Here is a 14092-nt window from a genome sequence, read left to right on the forward strand (position 1 = left end):
CAATTGACATTTTTCCTTTTTTCTTTCTCTCTCATACTCTGTAATGCACGTCCACGACCCCTAACTCACCTTAAAAAAAAAAAAAAAGACACGAGAAATCGGCTTGATGTAGCGAATTTCCACGTCGTCTCAAAAATTACAAACAAATCAAACGAGAAATAAGGGTCGCCGATAAAGAGCAAATATTCTACGACACGTTATGCGCGATTGGCAAGCGTCGCACTATGTTTTCTATACGAAAATCCAGACTTCCACATACACGCAGGCAGAATTCCCATTCGTATTATGTGAGGCAAAGTTATTACAATACTTCTCGGGCAAGCTTCACCGCACAGCTATCGGTGTGCTTCCAGGTGGAACAACGGTTTTGTATGAGCCAGTTGGTTCATGGCAATCTGTAGCGCACATCCCAAATTTACAGGGAGGGCAGAAGTTAGGCGACATCGTATACCTGGATGTGTCGTGTTGTATCTTTTTTGTTAGATCTGTAAACTGAGGCTGCAAGCTATATATATACAGTGACCTCGGAGCCCACCGCGGCATTCTCATAAACTACGCTTTATAACCCTTTTAAGTATATATACTCCCCAGATAAGCGCTCTAAACGACACAGAAATAACTCGGTGATCAATAAAGCGTTATATGTATCGAATAATAATAATAATAATAATAATAATAATAATAATAATAATAATAATAACAAAAACTGATGCAGTAGTCTGCATCACACCCACGTCGGCATTGCATGACTAGTGACGAAACTTTTTTTCTTGCGCGTTCTACTATATAGTTTTGCATATAACGTATTTGTATCGGCTCCACGCGTCCTGTTCCCGCCGTGTTAGAGTGCCAGCATATTTCAAAAGCAATAAAAAACAAAGGGGCGTGGGAGGTGGGTAGAGGAGGGGAGTCGTTAACTAGGCCTAGTCATTGTCTATGCAAGCCGTTATTTGTTCAGGTATATAAAACAAACAATACGAAGCCTGCAAAGCGCTTCGCGGGAATAGCTGCTTCAAAATCATCTATAGCACGAAACATTGCGGAAGTAAAAACGCGCTGCACTGCTATCACTGACATGCTGAGTAATGGGAAGTAACCATTTCTGGGGCTTCTCAGTGCCGAACACTTTAGCCTTATTATATGCTTCTTAATTTGCCTAGGGCTTATTATTATTTTTTTTTCCTCGGACATTTGGACAAGTAGAGAGGATGAGATTTTGGAAGGAAGCCACTACACCATAAAGCGGCCTCGATTCACACGCGTAAGACACGCTCTGACGTCGAGAGCGAGTTAAGGCTATACTCAGGTCGCGCACTTTTATCAATGCTATATAGTAATTAACTGCTGTCTAGCGCGATTTATAGTACAATAAGAATGACATAATGGATAAATGAAAGGACCCAACAACGGCTGCATGGTGAACACTTCAGGTAAGCAGAACGAAGCATGCATAAAAATGATATTTCTATTTAAAGCACCGTGTCTGAAGCTGTGCATGCCATCAATTTTCCAGAAGAACCTGCGCGAATCTCTGCTCCGCCATTTTCATTCCCTTATCCAGGTGAAGCTATATATATGAACGACATATATGCCTGGACTTCGAAGAGTTCCCAGTGCCTGCTAAGACATGGCTTTCGTGGAGTCATTAAATTTAAAGGATACATCAAACAGCTGAATGAAGACTACGGAGCCGGTACCGCCTTCAACGATGGCGTATATTATAAAACTGACGCCATAGTTTTATAACTCAAAACCAAACATACGAAGTTGTTTTTTTCACTCGGAAGCAGAAACCATGACGGATGATGTTTTCCAAAACGCAATATGGGCATTGTTTCAACGCGCAACGGACAAAAGGAAGTGCTGAGGGCTGGCGAGGCTGAGCTATTGTTAGACTTTTTCTTTTTCCTGGTTTACGAGGAAGCGAATAATCAACAACAATTTCAGGATCTGCATCGTACATTTCTACTTGCCGGCAAATACCTCCCGATTATCCAACCTTCATGCCTTTGTGTATTCACATTTGACGTCATGAATGGCGTGAATCAAAAGAGAAACCAATGTATAAATCGCAAGGTTAAGTACAATGACAAGTAAGCGTAATATATATTAAAGTTACGACTCAGTATACTCTCAATATAGCTAGTATTACAAGATAATTCCTTTTCTTTTACTATGATTTCAACACTTCTCTATCTCTCGACAAGCATCAGCGGAGAAAGCTATTGTGATACAACAGACCAGCTTTCTTTGTAGCTTTGCAAACAAGTCGGCGGGCTTACGAAAAAGCAAAAGAACGTTAAAACCAGCGAGCTCGCGTTATACGAAGTGAACGACAATCACGCTCGGAACATCTTTTCACGTGCATTAACAGCGCGAGCGGGTAATGTGAATCGAATATTTTCGCTGTTATAACAATAAAAGGCCAAACGCCGCAACTACAGCAAGTCATCGAAAAACTCAGGTCTGCCACGAAGCGCGCGCCTTGTAACGTCGCGGTGCCTCCGAAACCTGCGCCGAGCAGTCTCTTCTTACCTGGCGTGCCAAGTGAGCCATGGTCCACGCAGGCTCGTCGCCTGTCGCAATCCAAACCGGGAGAAGACCGGAAGAGATGATCACAGTGTCGGGTTTGGTGGGGGTGGCCGTCACAGCAAAAGAAAACGAAAGCGATGGTCGCTCAGCGTTCGTGCACTCCCCGCTGAAGACGCCGACGCCGAGTTGTCGGATGGGAAGACGGCCTCCAGTCCATGTTGCAGAGTTGACGAAGCGAACAGGCGACGAAGACGCTCGCGCAGAACACAAAAAGCTCTCGCCCGCTAGCCCTTCGACAGACTCTCTCTACCGCCGGCACCGGCGTTGTTGCATCACTTGCCGACAACGTGAGCCTGTCGTGCCGGCACCGACATGGTCGTCGGTCGGTGAGATGGCCTAAGAGCGAGTACCGTCGAAGAGCTAGCTACTCGCGAACTCGTGTTACAAGGCGCGGCGGCTGCCCGCGCGACGAGCGCTCGCTTGGAGCGCGCGTGCCTAAAGTACGACGCACGCAGCAACGCCGAAGAATTCGGCGGCAGCGGCAGCAGCAGCAGCGGCGGCGGCGGCAGTCAAACGACCAACACCATAACAAGAGAGCACGGCACGCTGTTTGCCAACGCGGAGGGACCCCTCACACAATGAGATGTCGGCGCACGCACGCGTTGGCAGCGCCGGGGCGGAGCCTTGTGGGCGGGCGCCATCTTTGTGTTGTTGCTCTGTGTATTTTTTCCTTTTGTTTGACTAGCGGCGGCGGCTGCGTTCGGCCGTGCCCGCCCATCCTCGCATCGCAGGATCCGGGGAGGAGAAGAGATGAAAGCAAAAGAAAGAATGAAAGGAAGAAAGAAGAAAGAATCGTGCGTGAAAGAAGCAGAAGTGCGAGAGCTAAACCGGAGGGAGAGAGAGAGAGCGCGCGGAGAGGTGAACCGACGGGTGCTGCAGCTCCCCTTTCCACCACCTATTTTGCCGGCCTCTAGTGGCGGTAACGGGAACCAATGGAGGGCGGGGTCGTTCAGCCCTCCTTCCTCGCCTCCCTCTTGACTCCCCGCTGGTGCAGGGAAGAGAATAAATACACACACACGCGACACACGTACGCAACGGCACGCACGCACGCACGCGAGCTCGGCGTAGTGCGCTGCCTGTGAGCTAGGGGGAAAGCGAACAGCAAGGAGCACGCACGCAGATGTAGCGAATCGAGCTATGGTGCTGGCGAGAAAGTAAAAGCGAGGTGCTCGACAGAAAAGAAGCGGGGAAAAAAAAGAAAAGAAAAACAGGATCGTGACGCAAGGAGGAGGACGGGGAGGAGTGGTGTGTCTGCAGGAGATGCGCGACGGCAGTCCGCGAGCTGCCGCTTTCGTAAACGAGGCAATTTAGCAGGAGTAATGTGCTAAAACGTGTGAGACAATGAAGAACTCCGGGGACGGAGGAAGAGGTGAAGTCTCCCGGGAGCGAAGGGCGGAGAAGCAAAATGTTCAGGAAAGGTGGCACGTCTTTCGATCGTCGTCGGCCATGACTCTCCGGGGCTCTCTTACGCCAGAACGACGGATAAAAAAATGACTCAGAAATCTTGCTGGAGGCGAACTTTGAGAATCTCTTTCTTTCTTCTCTTTGGTCTCGGTCGATTGACGGTCGAGCACCAAACATAATAATTGCTAGATTCGAACGATAATCGCAGACCCTTTGTATGGCGTTCACAGCAAACGATCAACTTTGCTTGCGCTGTTCTTATACGTGGTTCGTCAGAAGAGAGTACTCGCGTCATCGTCTTCCAGCGTGCAACGACACATCGGTGTTTCACGGTCACAAGGCACGAAACGAATGGTGCTTATCTCAGGCGGAAAAGCCACACTCATTTGCCATGTGCGCTGTGATGATGATGATGATGCGCCTTTAAAACATGACACGTACCTACAATGGGGTGTACGGGTCAAGAATCGATTGGGTGTACGCAAAGTTAATAGCTTACCAAAAATGAACTTAAAATTGCGAATAAGGTCATTGTGTAATTGAGAAGTGAGACCAGCGGTATTCTGTTTCTTTTTTCTTCTTGCTTTCGTGTTTTGAGGACGGTGAGTTCTCATCCGCGCTTCATACCCGTCTAACAAGCTTATTCAATGACATCACCATGCATGCTTCGTTTCTCCTCCTCTCTTCTCCTGCTTCATTTTTCACAGAGTTGTTTTGGATGCCCAAGTGTAAGCGATGATGTGGGAGAATTATCACGTGGAGACGGTCGATGACGCATCTATTCTTCCCCGCAGACAGCGTTGTGACCCATTAGTACGAACACCTGGAGAGGATGTCAGGCGAACAGCCAGGCTAACATCTCCACTGCAGCATATCATTAAAGCTTGTTTCTCTCTCTCTCTCTCTCCATCTATTAGCACAATCAGTAACTAGTATGTTTGTTCTTAAATGACTAGGCGAAGCTGCACTACTCAGAAGAGACCTCCGTCAGCAGAAGATGTTGAAGATAGTCTGCGTCATATACTTCGTATACGAGGTGTCCCACGTAACTTGAGAAAAGAATTTAAAAATGAAAGGCGCGCCGGAAGCGAATTGAACCAAACGCATACTATTCGCAATAACCTATAGTAACTCAGACATTTTTCCCCCATAACTGGCTAATTAATTAAGTTTAATTACCAAAAATTTTTATTATTGGCTGAGGACCCCAAGTATGACACGCAGATTTGTAGAGCACCTTCAGAAACCACCGATCGAGTTGTTTTGCGTCGGATGAAGGCGAAAATGCATGCTGCTGGCCGAGCGCTGCCGGTGAGATGAACGCCCTGCCGCTTCCTCGTCGCTGCAGTTACGATGCAGCCGAGCTTGTTCACCGAACGCCCACCCGAGAGCAGCACGATACCACTGCGCAAGCGCTCCGTCACGTGGATTTTTTCATATTTCCCGGGCTTTCTTTGCAACCCGGAAAAGAGGACTACATCAGATGTATCGTAAAGGACACAACTCGATCGGTGGTTTATGAAGGTGCTCTACAAATCTGCGTATCATACTTGGGGTCCTCAGACAACAATTAAATGTTGGGCAATTAAACTTAATTAATTAATGAGTTATGGGGAAAACAAAAGCATGTCTGAGTTACTATATGCTATTGCGAATAGTATGCGTTCGGTTCAATTGGCTTCCGACGCGCCTTTCATTTTTAAATTCATGGCTCAGGTTATGTGGGACGCCCTACAGCAAGAACGGGAGGTGACATAATGTCTCGTCTTTGCTAGAGGTACACAACAATTGAAAGCGCTGAAATATGTATCATACTTTAGCATTCACCATCCCCTAATTACCGCCATGGCAATCAGGGGATGGTACAAATGATATAATAGAAGTTTAATAAGTGTATGCGTTTGCGTTGTTAGTTCAACGGTGTGTTTGTATGTGTGAATGCTCTCGCATCAACTTAGACAACCATAGTGAGATGAGTTCTGCCAGAATGATATTTCTTTTTTTTCACATTTACAAGTCACTATCAAGCAGGCTCTCGGTCCCGGTAAAATTATATTGTTCCAAGGGCTTGATATTACGTCAGAAGCCACTTAACCTCTGAGGGGAACGCCGAACCTGCATAAGGCTGAGCGTGAAGTTGGTCGAACAGATAAAGACTATGTCAGAAATTGCCCCCAAAATATACTCTATAGGCTTGCAAGACTCAGTATATACAAATTGCACCTTAAGAATAAGCATGCGCTGTAAAATCTTACAGCGCCAACTGTAATGAGGTCTTTCGGCATCGCATGCGCGTCTACGCATGCACTATGACAAAAAGCTGTCAGCATCATGTCGTTGTGGTAACGACCAAACAAAGTAAAATAATATGCAGTATTGAAAAGAACGAACCACGTAGATTCCGAGATGGCGACACTGAAGTCGTCATCGTTTTGCACGCTATCATTTTTCCTGCTATGTATAAGGCAACACATTTATCTTTAGATGTTTCCTGATTCGTTTTTCTGTCTCCCTTTTTTTTTTCTTATCCTTTTCTGAGAGGGAGAGGGGGGAGGAGTGGACGTGACGTGAATCTTACGTAGCGATAGACTATGCATAAGCGAGACACCTACACGGTCTAGCGACTGCGCCAGATATAATGTCCGCGCCACCTCGGCAACAACGATGTAACAGCGCAACCGCGCGCATTAGAACGATTCGCACACGCTCAAGTGGTGGTGGAAAAAAAAAAACGAAGAGCTAGGACCCCCTGAAGCATAAGTGATGGACGCCGCCGGGCGTTCGAACATGCGTCACCGAAGCAACCCGAGTCCGCACGCAAGAGGCATGTAGTGGCAAACATGCACGCATGACACGGTGAGCCTCCGGCACTGTACTATAGCATATATGCAACACGACGGTCAACGTTAACCTAATGACCTGAAGCAGCAGCGCGGGGGTTAATTTAATTAACGGACGGGTAATTGCTGTCGGCAGCCACGCTGCAGTCGCCTGAAACGGCAACATAAACAACGGCAGAAACATCAACCACGTATAGAAGCGGAAGCGGCAACAAAGAAAAAAAGAAAAGAAAACGTGTTTCGAAGGTCGCAACATGCAGCAAAGATCGTGTGGCCCGTATCTCCATTCTTTCTCCTGGAGCGTGCTTAAAGCTACGTGCATTAATTGAGCATAAAAAAAAAGAGAAAGGTGCGTTAATAATTAGAACCGAAGGTGCAGGGCACGTTGGGGCCCGCATCTGCTATATTCAAAGTTCGTTTCTTTACTCCCGCTACCTTTTAGACAGAGTGATTCTGCCCCGGGCTCACTCGAACCGTTCTAACGCGCTGACGCGGCAGCGATGCGGGCGATCTCGCCATGCGTGGGTCCAGCAAGAAGAACGCTTGCGTACGCTTTGCAACGCGACGCGCCGAAGCGAGCGAGCCCGTCTCTGGGCTTCTCTGCAGGATTCCTGCGGAAGAAGCATGCACTCCGTAACCCTGTCCGGGCAGCCGCTCGCACAAGCACGCAGCGCCGGGATTTGAGAGAGAGAGGGTTCGACGGCCGAGCAGTGGTGTCAAATTCGAGGCTATTAATAATCGCCTCGTTTGTTGCGAAGTCACGCTATGCACACTCGCGCGTGGACGCCACCCGATCGCCGGCCCACGTCCTCGGTAACGAAAAAAGAAAACGAACAACAAAAAGACGAAACTCAACGACGTCTCCTCCAGTTTCCTTTTTTTCTTTTCTTAATGTTTTGTGCACGTATTCTTTTATATATACTGAGCATATTAGCCTCGCTGTCAGCGCCGCGACGGCAACATCTATCTTTTTTTCTGATGTTGTTCCTGTATACGCATGTATACGTGACAGTTTGGCAGCGCGCGCGCACGCAAGCGCTTCGCACGCACAGCCATTGCCCGGAAGAGTGAAGTTGGCGGCTGCGCGTAGACTCATACTCGCTGCGTTTGCGAGCTCGTTTTAATACAGCGGCGGCATGCAAAAGCCAGGTAGCTTAGTTCACATTGTTTGGTTCAAGTTTCAGGCCGTGTCGGGGCTATTAATAGCTTGATTAATGTGCGCAGCTGAGTTCAAAGCAGGCAGGATGACACCGCCTTCTCTAGGACGGGCACAAAGGACGTGCTATACAAGTGCTTTTAAGCCCATGTTTCGCCAAGAAGTTGTTTTCAAAGCGTGTCGGTTATGACCAAACCAGGCGGTTAGCTGACTGCGTCGTGGCAAAGAAGAAAGTCTCTCACTGCGTGTCAAAACGTGGCCGCTATCTCAAGGCGAGAAAATTTGTCTACAACGCGCCCAGCTTTGCAGCTTGCCTCTCGTCAGGCGTGCTCAAAGGCGCAGGTTCTGAATGAAATGTCTTGCATAAAACGCGGCAGTGGTCCGTGTAATTGAAGAGGCAGCTTACTTCAGGCAAGAAGGAGGTGGTAGTACTATTACTTCATGCCATTTTACGAGCGTTTTATTTCGACATCTATGTAGTTCTCTTTCTGACTTGAGTTACTTCTGCCCCTTTCGTATTACTCACGAGGTTCGCGCGTAATTTTCGACTACAACCGCAGAAATGTTGCCGCTGATGCGCTTAAATGTTTAAAACAAAAACAAAAAGAACCTCACGTCAACGGAGACTCATGACATTTTTTTTTCTTAAATCACTAACCTTGGCTGCGTATGTACGCAGGGACATTTCTTCGCCTTTATTCTGGCATCCCTTATTCAACATCTTACCAGCGAAGTTAGCTTCGCCGCAGTACACAAAGACATGCTAAAAAGCCACCGCTACGGAGCCCGGCAGACGGTCAGTGCCCTCGGAACCGAGTGAGACGTCGCGTCTTTCGCCACGGAGTTCCGCTCTTACGTCAGCGCACGTCGACGTCTCGCGCCTGCCGTATTAATCACTCTGACACGGCTCGGCTTTCTTGATTGTCGCGTCAGGCTCCGAAGTCACCAGGTGAGGGGAACTGACGACCATGGCTGATGCGACTGTCGCTTACGTTTTCTTGAGTCAATCCAACTGCGTGAAGGTCATTGCCAACCGAGAAGTACGGCCGTTTTACTGAAAGCATTTCAGCCGAGGTTCTTTTCCTTTTTCTACATCTTTATTTTTAAACGTGAAGCTTGCTAGTCATACTCAAAGCCCTGCATTGTAAGCACATAAATAGCAGTTGTATGGTGGTCCTTTAGGGCATGAACATGCAAAAGACACTGTATGACACTAGTGACAGTAACCTAAAGAAGAAGAAATACGTACTAATATTCTGCATTTGTTATGCTCCTATGAGCTTCCATGTAATTCTAAAGCAAACTATCAGGTATGGACCATTTTACTCCCTCCGATAAGTCGTGTCTCATTTTACCAATGGTAAACTGCTCTACATAAATGTATACAGGCAATGATAAGTTGAAAATGCAGCATACTCCGCATATTCACCCCCCCCCCCCCACCCCCAATTTATTTCTCTTTCTTTCTTTCTTTCTTTCTTTTTTTTCTTCCTTTAAGGAGTGTGGGAAGGGGGTCACGTCCAGGAACCCCATAACGGGTTATGAGGGATGCCATAGTGGAAGAGGACTCCGCAGCAATTTTGCCCACATGGAGTTCTTTAACATTCATCCAAAGCACAGCATACGCTTTCATTTTTCTTTTTCTTTTTGCAATCTGTCCCCATGGGAAAGCGTCCGTCGCGGCCGGCAATTGAGCCCGCGACCTCGTGCTGAGCAGCGCCACGCCATAGCCACTAATGGGGCACCGGGGTGGGTGTTCTCATTATTACCAACGCTCACCGATTCCTAAACATCTCAAGCATTTCCACGACTCCACAGAGAAAAAAAATTAACACCTTATAGAAGAAGAAAAAAAATATTAGAACAGGAAGGACGCTGTCCTTTCTTCATTTAAATTGTTCCCGTTTCCCCTAAGTCCTAAACGTATATCTCACGTGTGTTACAGGTTCCATCAGCTTTCTAGCTTGAATGCTTCATTGCTCCTTATTTCATATATTTTACAGCGCTGTTTCAGAGAGGAAGATGACGGTTTTAAAGACCTGCACGCACTACCGGCACGAACGCCCGCACGCATGCATCGCGTACGTCCATGTAACGCGCACGGCTTCTGAAATTCCGTGCAGAACATACGCGAGTGACCCCTCCGGCCCGCCTGTATAGAGGAAGCGCGTGCATCCACCTCGGCCCGGACGATAAACCCTGGCGAGCACGGACACCTTGCGTGAGCAACCGTGCATCGGCGCGCTGTCGCGAATCGGTTCTCTCCGAGTCGGCGGACAGGCGAACACATCCGAGAAACGACCGTGGCGCCGTGATCCGTCTCGAAGGGGAGGCCGCTGCCGGCGCCAGTCAAACTGTCACTCACCGGAGTCGACGACCATGCGTCGATCGCCGGTGAGACGCGGCTGAGGGAGGGAAAGCGAGTGGCGGGAAAGGGTAGAGTGAGAGAGAGGCTGCAAGCAGGAGGACCTTTAGCCCCCAGCGTCCCTCCGCATTCTCGTTGCGTGCCTCTTGGCCTGTGCGACTTGCGAAGTAGTTTTATCGCCGCTCTTCTTTTTTTTTTTTTTTTCTGCTCTTCTCGACAATTTTTGCCAAGCCGAACGGCCACGCTGCACGTTCAACGCTCATAACCTTCGCGTTTCGGGCTATCCCTCTAAGACGAGTTCACGTTTTAGGTTGCTTGCTATTTTTCTTTCCCTCTTGCTGAGCATTACCAATTACTTTTTATAGAGGGTGTATTTTGTCCAGCTGCACCAAATTTTAAAGGTTACCTGTCGGAGGTAGCACAATGCTAGCCCTCGATGTAAATTACTCGATGAGGCAGCCATTACATCTACGAGAAATCGAAATGTTTAATTGAACATTTCATATACTTACGCTAGCTAACTTTGTAATTAATTACTTTTCGGCATATATTTCAGTCTACGAATTATAGCCGGTGAGTTCGCGAGGCGGATGCACCTGGAATGAATTCTCAGGACAGCACCAGTGTCGAGATATTAATATTCAGAGTGTCCGACGCAATTCATTGATCAGCGTTCCTGTTAGTTTATTTTAAAAAAGTGTTGTTTTATGTACTGAATCACAAAAGTAACTGGAACACGGATACATTTCGTCGGACACTATGAAAAATATCTCGAAACTGCTGCAGTCCAGAATTCGTGTCAGGTCGACACGCCTTGCAACCTCAGTGGCCATAATTCGCAGAATAACAGAGGTATTGTAAAATAATTAATTAAAATGTAATTAACGTAACTGTACTAATTATTCGATTAAGCATTTTGATTTCTCGTAGAAGAAGTGGGCGCCTGATCGAGTTAATTAGATCAAGGGTTAGAAACGTGCTGTCTGCCGCAGGCAATTTTTAAGAATTTCGTACGGCTAAAAAAAATATTAAAAGCCCTTTATTTACTATGTCGCTACACCAGTACACTTTGTAATTCTCCCACCATCCTTTCGACGCTTCTCCGTCTCTTCCTTCTTACTGGCATTTGCACTGTCTTTTTTGCTTCTAAATAGCGTTGAAATGAGCGTGCGAAAAAGCATATTGCTCATCGATACACAAAACGCGCGTTCCGCAAGGTGCCGGATAAGCCCTTTATTTTCGAATCTAGCGCATCGTATGATATTGCTCGCAAGGAAAGCCAGATAGAAAGACGCGCGGAGGAATTGCACGTCTCGCTTGACTCATGATATACACTCGTGCGATATATACATTGAAGACGCTGAAGAAACCGGTCGCGCGAACCGACGTCGGCACTGACAGCATCGCACTCTTTTCCGCGAGTCTCTGAAAGCGTCTCCAAAGGGGCTGCAACAACCTCATCCGCCCACTCTTCCCGAAGAGTCGTAGCTAACAACAATAATCACGTGCCAGAAGCCGCACAGGAAAGGGTGGACGAGATGGGAAAGGGGGTTGAGGGGGTGTGACGTACACACCCCCTTCACTGAGTTGCAGGCGAGGTGCAAGGCGCGCACCGCGACGAGCCAAGCCAAGCGAAGGCGCTCGAAGGAAACTCGAAGGGTTCCTGCGAACCCTTCATCGCTTAAACCTCTGAAAAAGAAAGAGTCGAGAGCTCGCACGAAACTTCTCGCTGGCACTGATCACAACGGATGCTGCAATTCCAGTTCGTATATATGTGCACCAAGCGCTACAGTGCGTATCCGGTTTCTTTCTGGTCGGGTTCTTGCCCCATGCTTCGTATAGACCACGCTCTTACATATTTCCGGGACCGTTATCATCTCCCACACGAACGCGGCGATGAAACTGACAACAATGGCACCACTCAGAGATCCAGCGGACGCCCGGAACGCTGTGCAAAGGTGCGCGTAAAAAAAAAAAAAAAAAAAAAAAAAAAACATTTTTTTTTTTTTTTGCTCTTGCTTTCCTTCTCTTCTTCTTTTTCTTTCTTTCCGTTTTATTTTCTTTCACCTTTATATTCTTCGTAAAGGAAGGAAGCAGGTTCGCCTATGGCGCGTCCCCCAAAAGCTACGGTGCCAAGCATCGGCACCCCACAGGCTAGGTTGCTGCGAAGGAGCATAACGCACAATCTTCGCCACTTCGTCCGTTCGCACTCTGCGTTCTCGCCGTAATACGCAGCTCGGACGTTTCTATGTTATTTCTCTTCACAGCCTCTCATTTGTTCGGCGTATAGTTCACTTCCGCGTACGTATATGCCGTATACAGGAGGATCGTTGAAATAGCGAGTCTCTCTCCTGCGTATACGAATGCTACACACGAACTGCGAGTAATATTCGGCGAAACGTGTATCCGCTGGCGGTCTGCGGTTGATAATCGAAGTGCAAGAGAACAGCTATTTCCTGTGGGCGTTCCACTCCTGCGTCCCACGTACACGCGAAGAAACTTCCTCTTGCCCTGTTCTGCTGTTCTGACTTTTGCTATGCGCGGCTATAAACCCGAGGGCGATGCGTGTCAGCAAGACAGCAAACCGCTCGGGTGACCGAGGCTGCTCATATTACTGCCTTCTTTAGCTCTCTCCCCCTTTCCCCTTCCCCAGTGTAGGGTAGCCAACCGGGCTCAGTCTTAGTTAACCTCCCTGCCTTTCACTCATAATTTGCGCGCTCTCTCTCTCGCTCACTTTCCTTCTTTTTTTTTTCTTTAAGGGTCAACAAGTTCACAAGAGCGTCGCAGCCAACGATATATGCATATGCATGCGGAGCAACTGCATGCCCGTGCCTCGCCGATGCCCTTATTGTCGTCGAAAAACCACGAAGCTTCATCCCGACCCATCGTGATAGCTTAGCAGATGGCTTTGTGTAGCGTGCTGCCGCTAAGTGCGAGGACACGAGTTAAGGTGCCAGCAGCTGCGACCAAATTTAAATAGGGGCTAAATGCAGAAACGCTCGCGGTCCTTTTGATTTAGGTGCCCGTGAAAGAGCCCCAAGTGGCCTTGGGTCTCCTTAATGTAGAGCTCTCGATCCTCTAGGGTCGTATAGCCCAGTTTTGCTTTGAGACGTTGAACCCCGTGAATCAAACAGTTGATCATGCTTAAACTCACGCATGCACTCGCAGGTAGTAAGCGTACAGAAAATTTTCGCATAGAATGTTCCTTTCACTGCAGAAGCGGTACGTGACTGCCCTTGCTAAATTTAGACATTATACGTCCATAAATAAAGGCAACAGATCGCAGCTTAACGGTCAGAATAGGCTCACAAATATGATTAGTAAAAAAGAAACACGTAAATTTATGTAACTTAAAGAGGCACTCGGACATGCAATTATAGGCGAGGTTCAGTGGGAGTGTATGCATAATGCCAAGACGCTTTAAGTTCCTAAGATTGATGTTCGAGTGGCTATAGAAGTAAACTGCATAACGCTTCTTTCTCAACAAATGAGATGGTGGAGCTTTTTTTTTTTTTTTTTGAGATAAGAAGCGCTAAAATACGATGCAGCAAAGTAGGAGCAAGCCTGGTGAACATGTCACGCTAAAAAACGGTATACAATGGAATAGAAGCGCGGATACACAAGCGGTCGTATCACCTCCATTTTGACCTTTGAATTATTTTTGATTTTTTTCCGTGTCCATGATTGAGAACCAAGTGACCCAGAGTCTGCAAAAATCATGCGTGATGTCTAATA

At 47.5% G+C, this 14092-nt stretch overlaps 1 protein-coding gene across 2 annotated transcripts in view; it reads right to left on the minus strand.

Annotated features, from left to right (window-relative positions):
• Positions 1-14092, minus strand: part of LOC126541814 (transcription factor Sp9-like) — a 176211-nt gene that overhangs the window by 70136 nt on the left and 91983 nt on the right. The window contains exon 1 of one of the 2 annotated variants that reach the window (XM_050188760.2): positions 2536-3178. The exons of the other annotated variant lie outside the window; for it this stretch is intronic. The gene's annotated coding sequence lies outside the window, so the exon portion shown is untranslated. Of the gene's footprint in view, positions 1-2535; positions 3179-14092 lie in introns of those variants that run through there. 2 annotated transcript variants of the gene reach the window in all.

The sequence above is a fragment of the Dermacentor andersoni genome, chromosome 2, assembly GCF_023375885.2.
Source record: "Dermacentor andersoni chromosome 2, qqDerAnde1_hic_scaffold, whole genome shotgun sequence".
NCBI lineage: Eukaryota > Metazoa > Arthropoda > Arachnida > Ixodida > Ixodidae > Dermacentor > Dermacentor andersoni.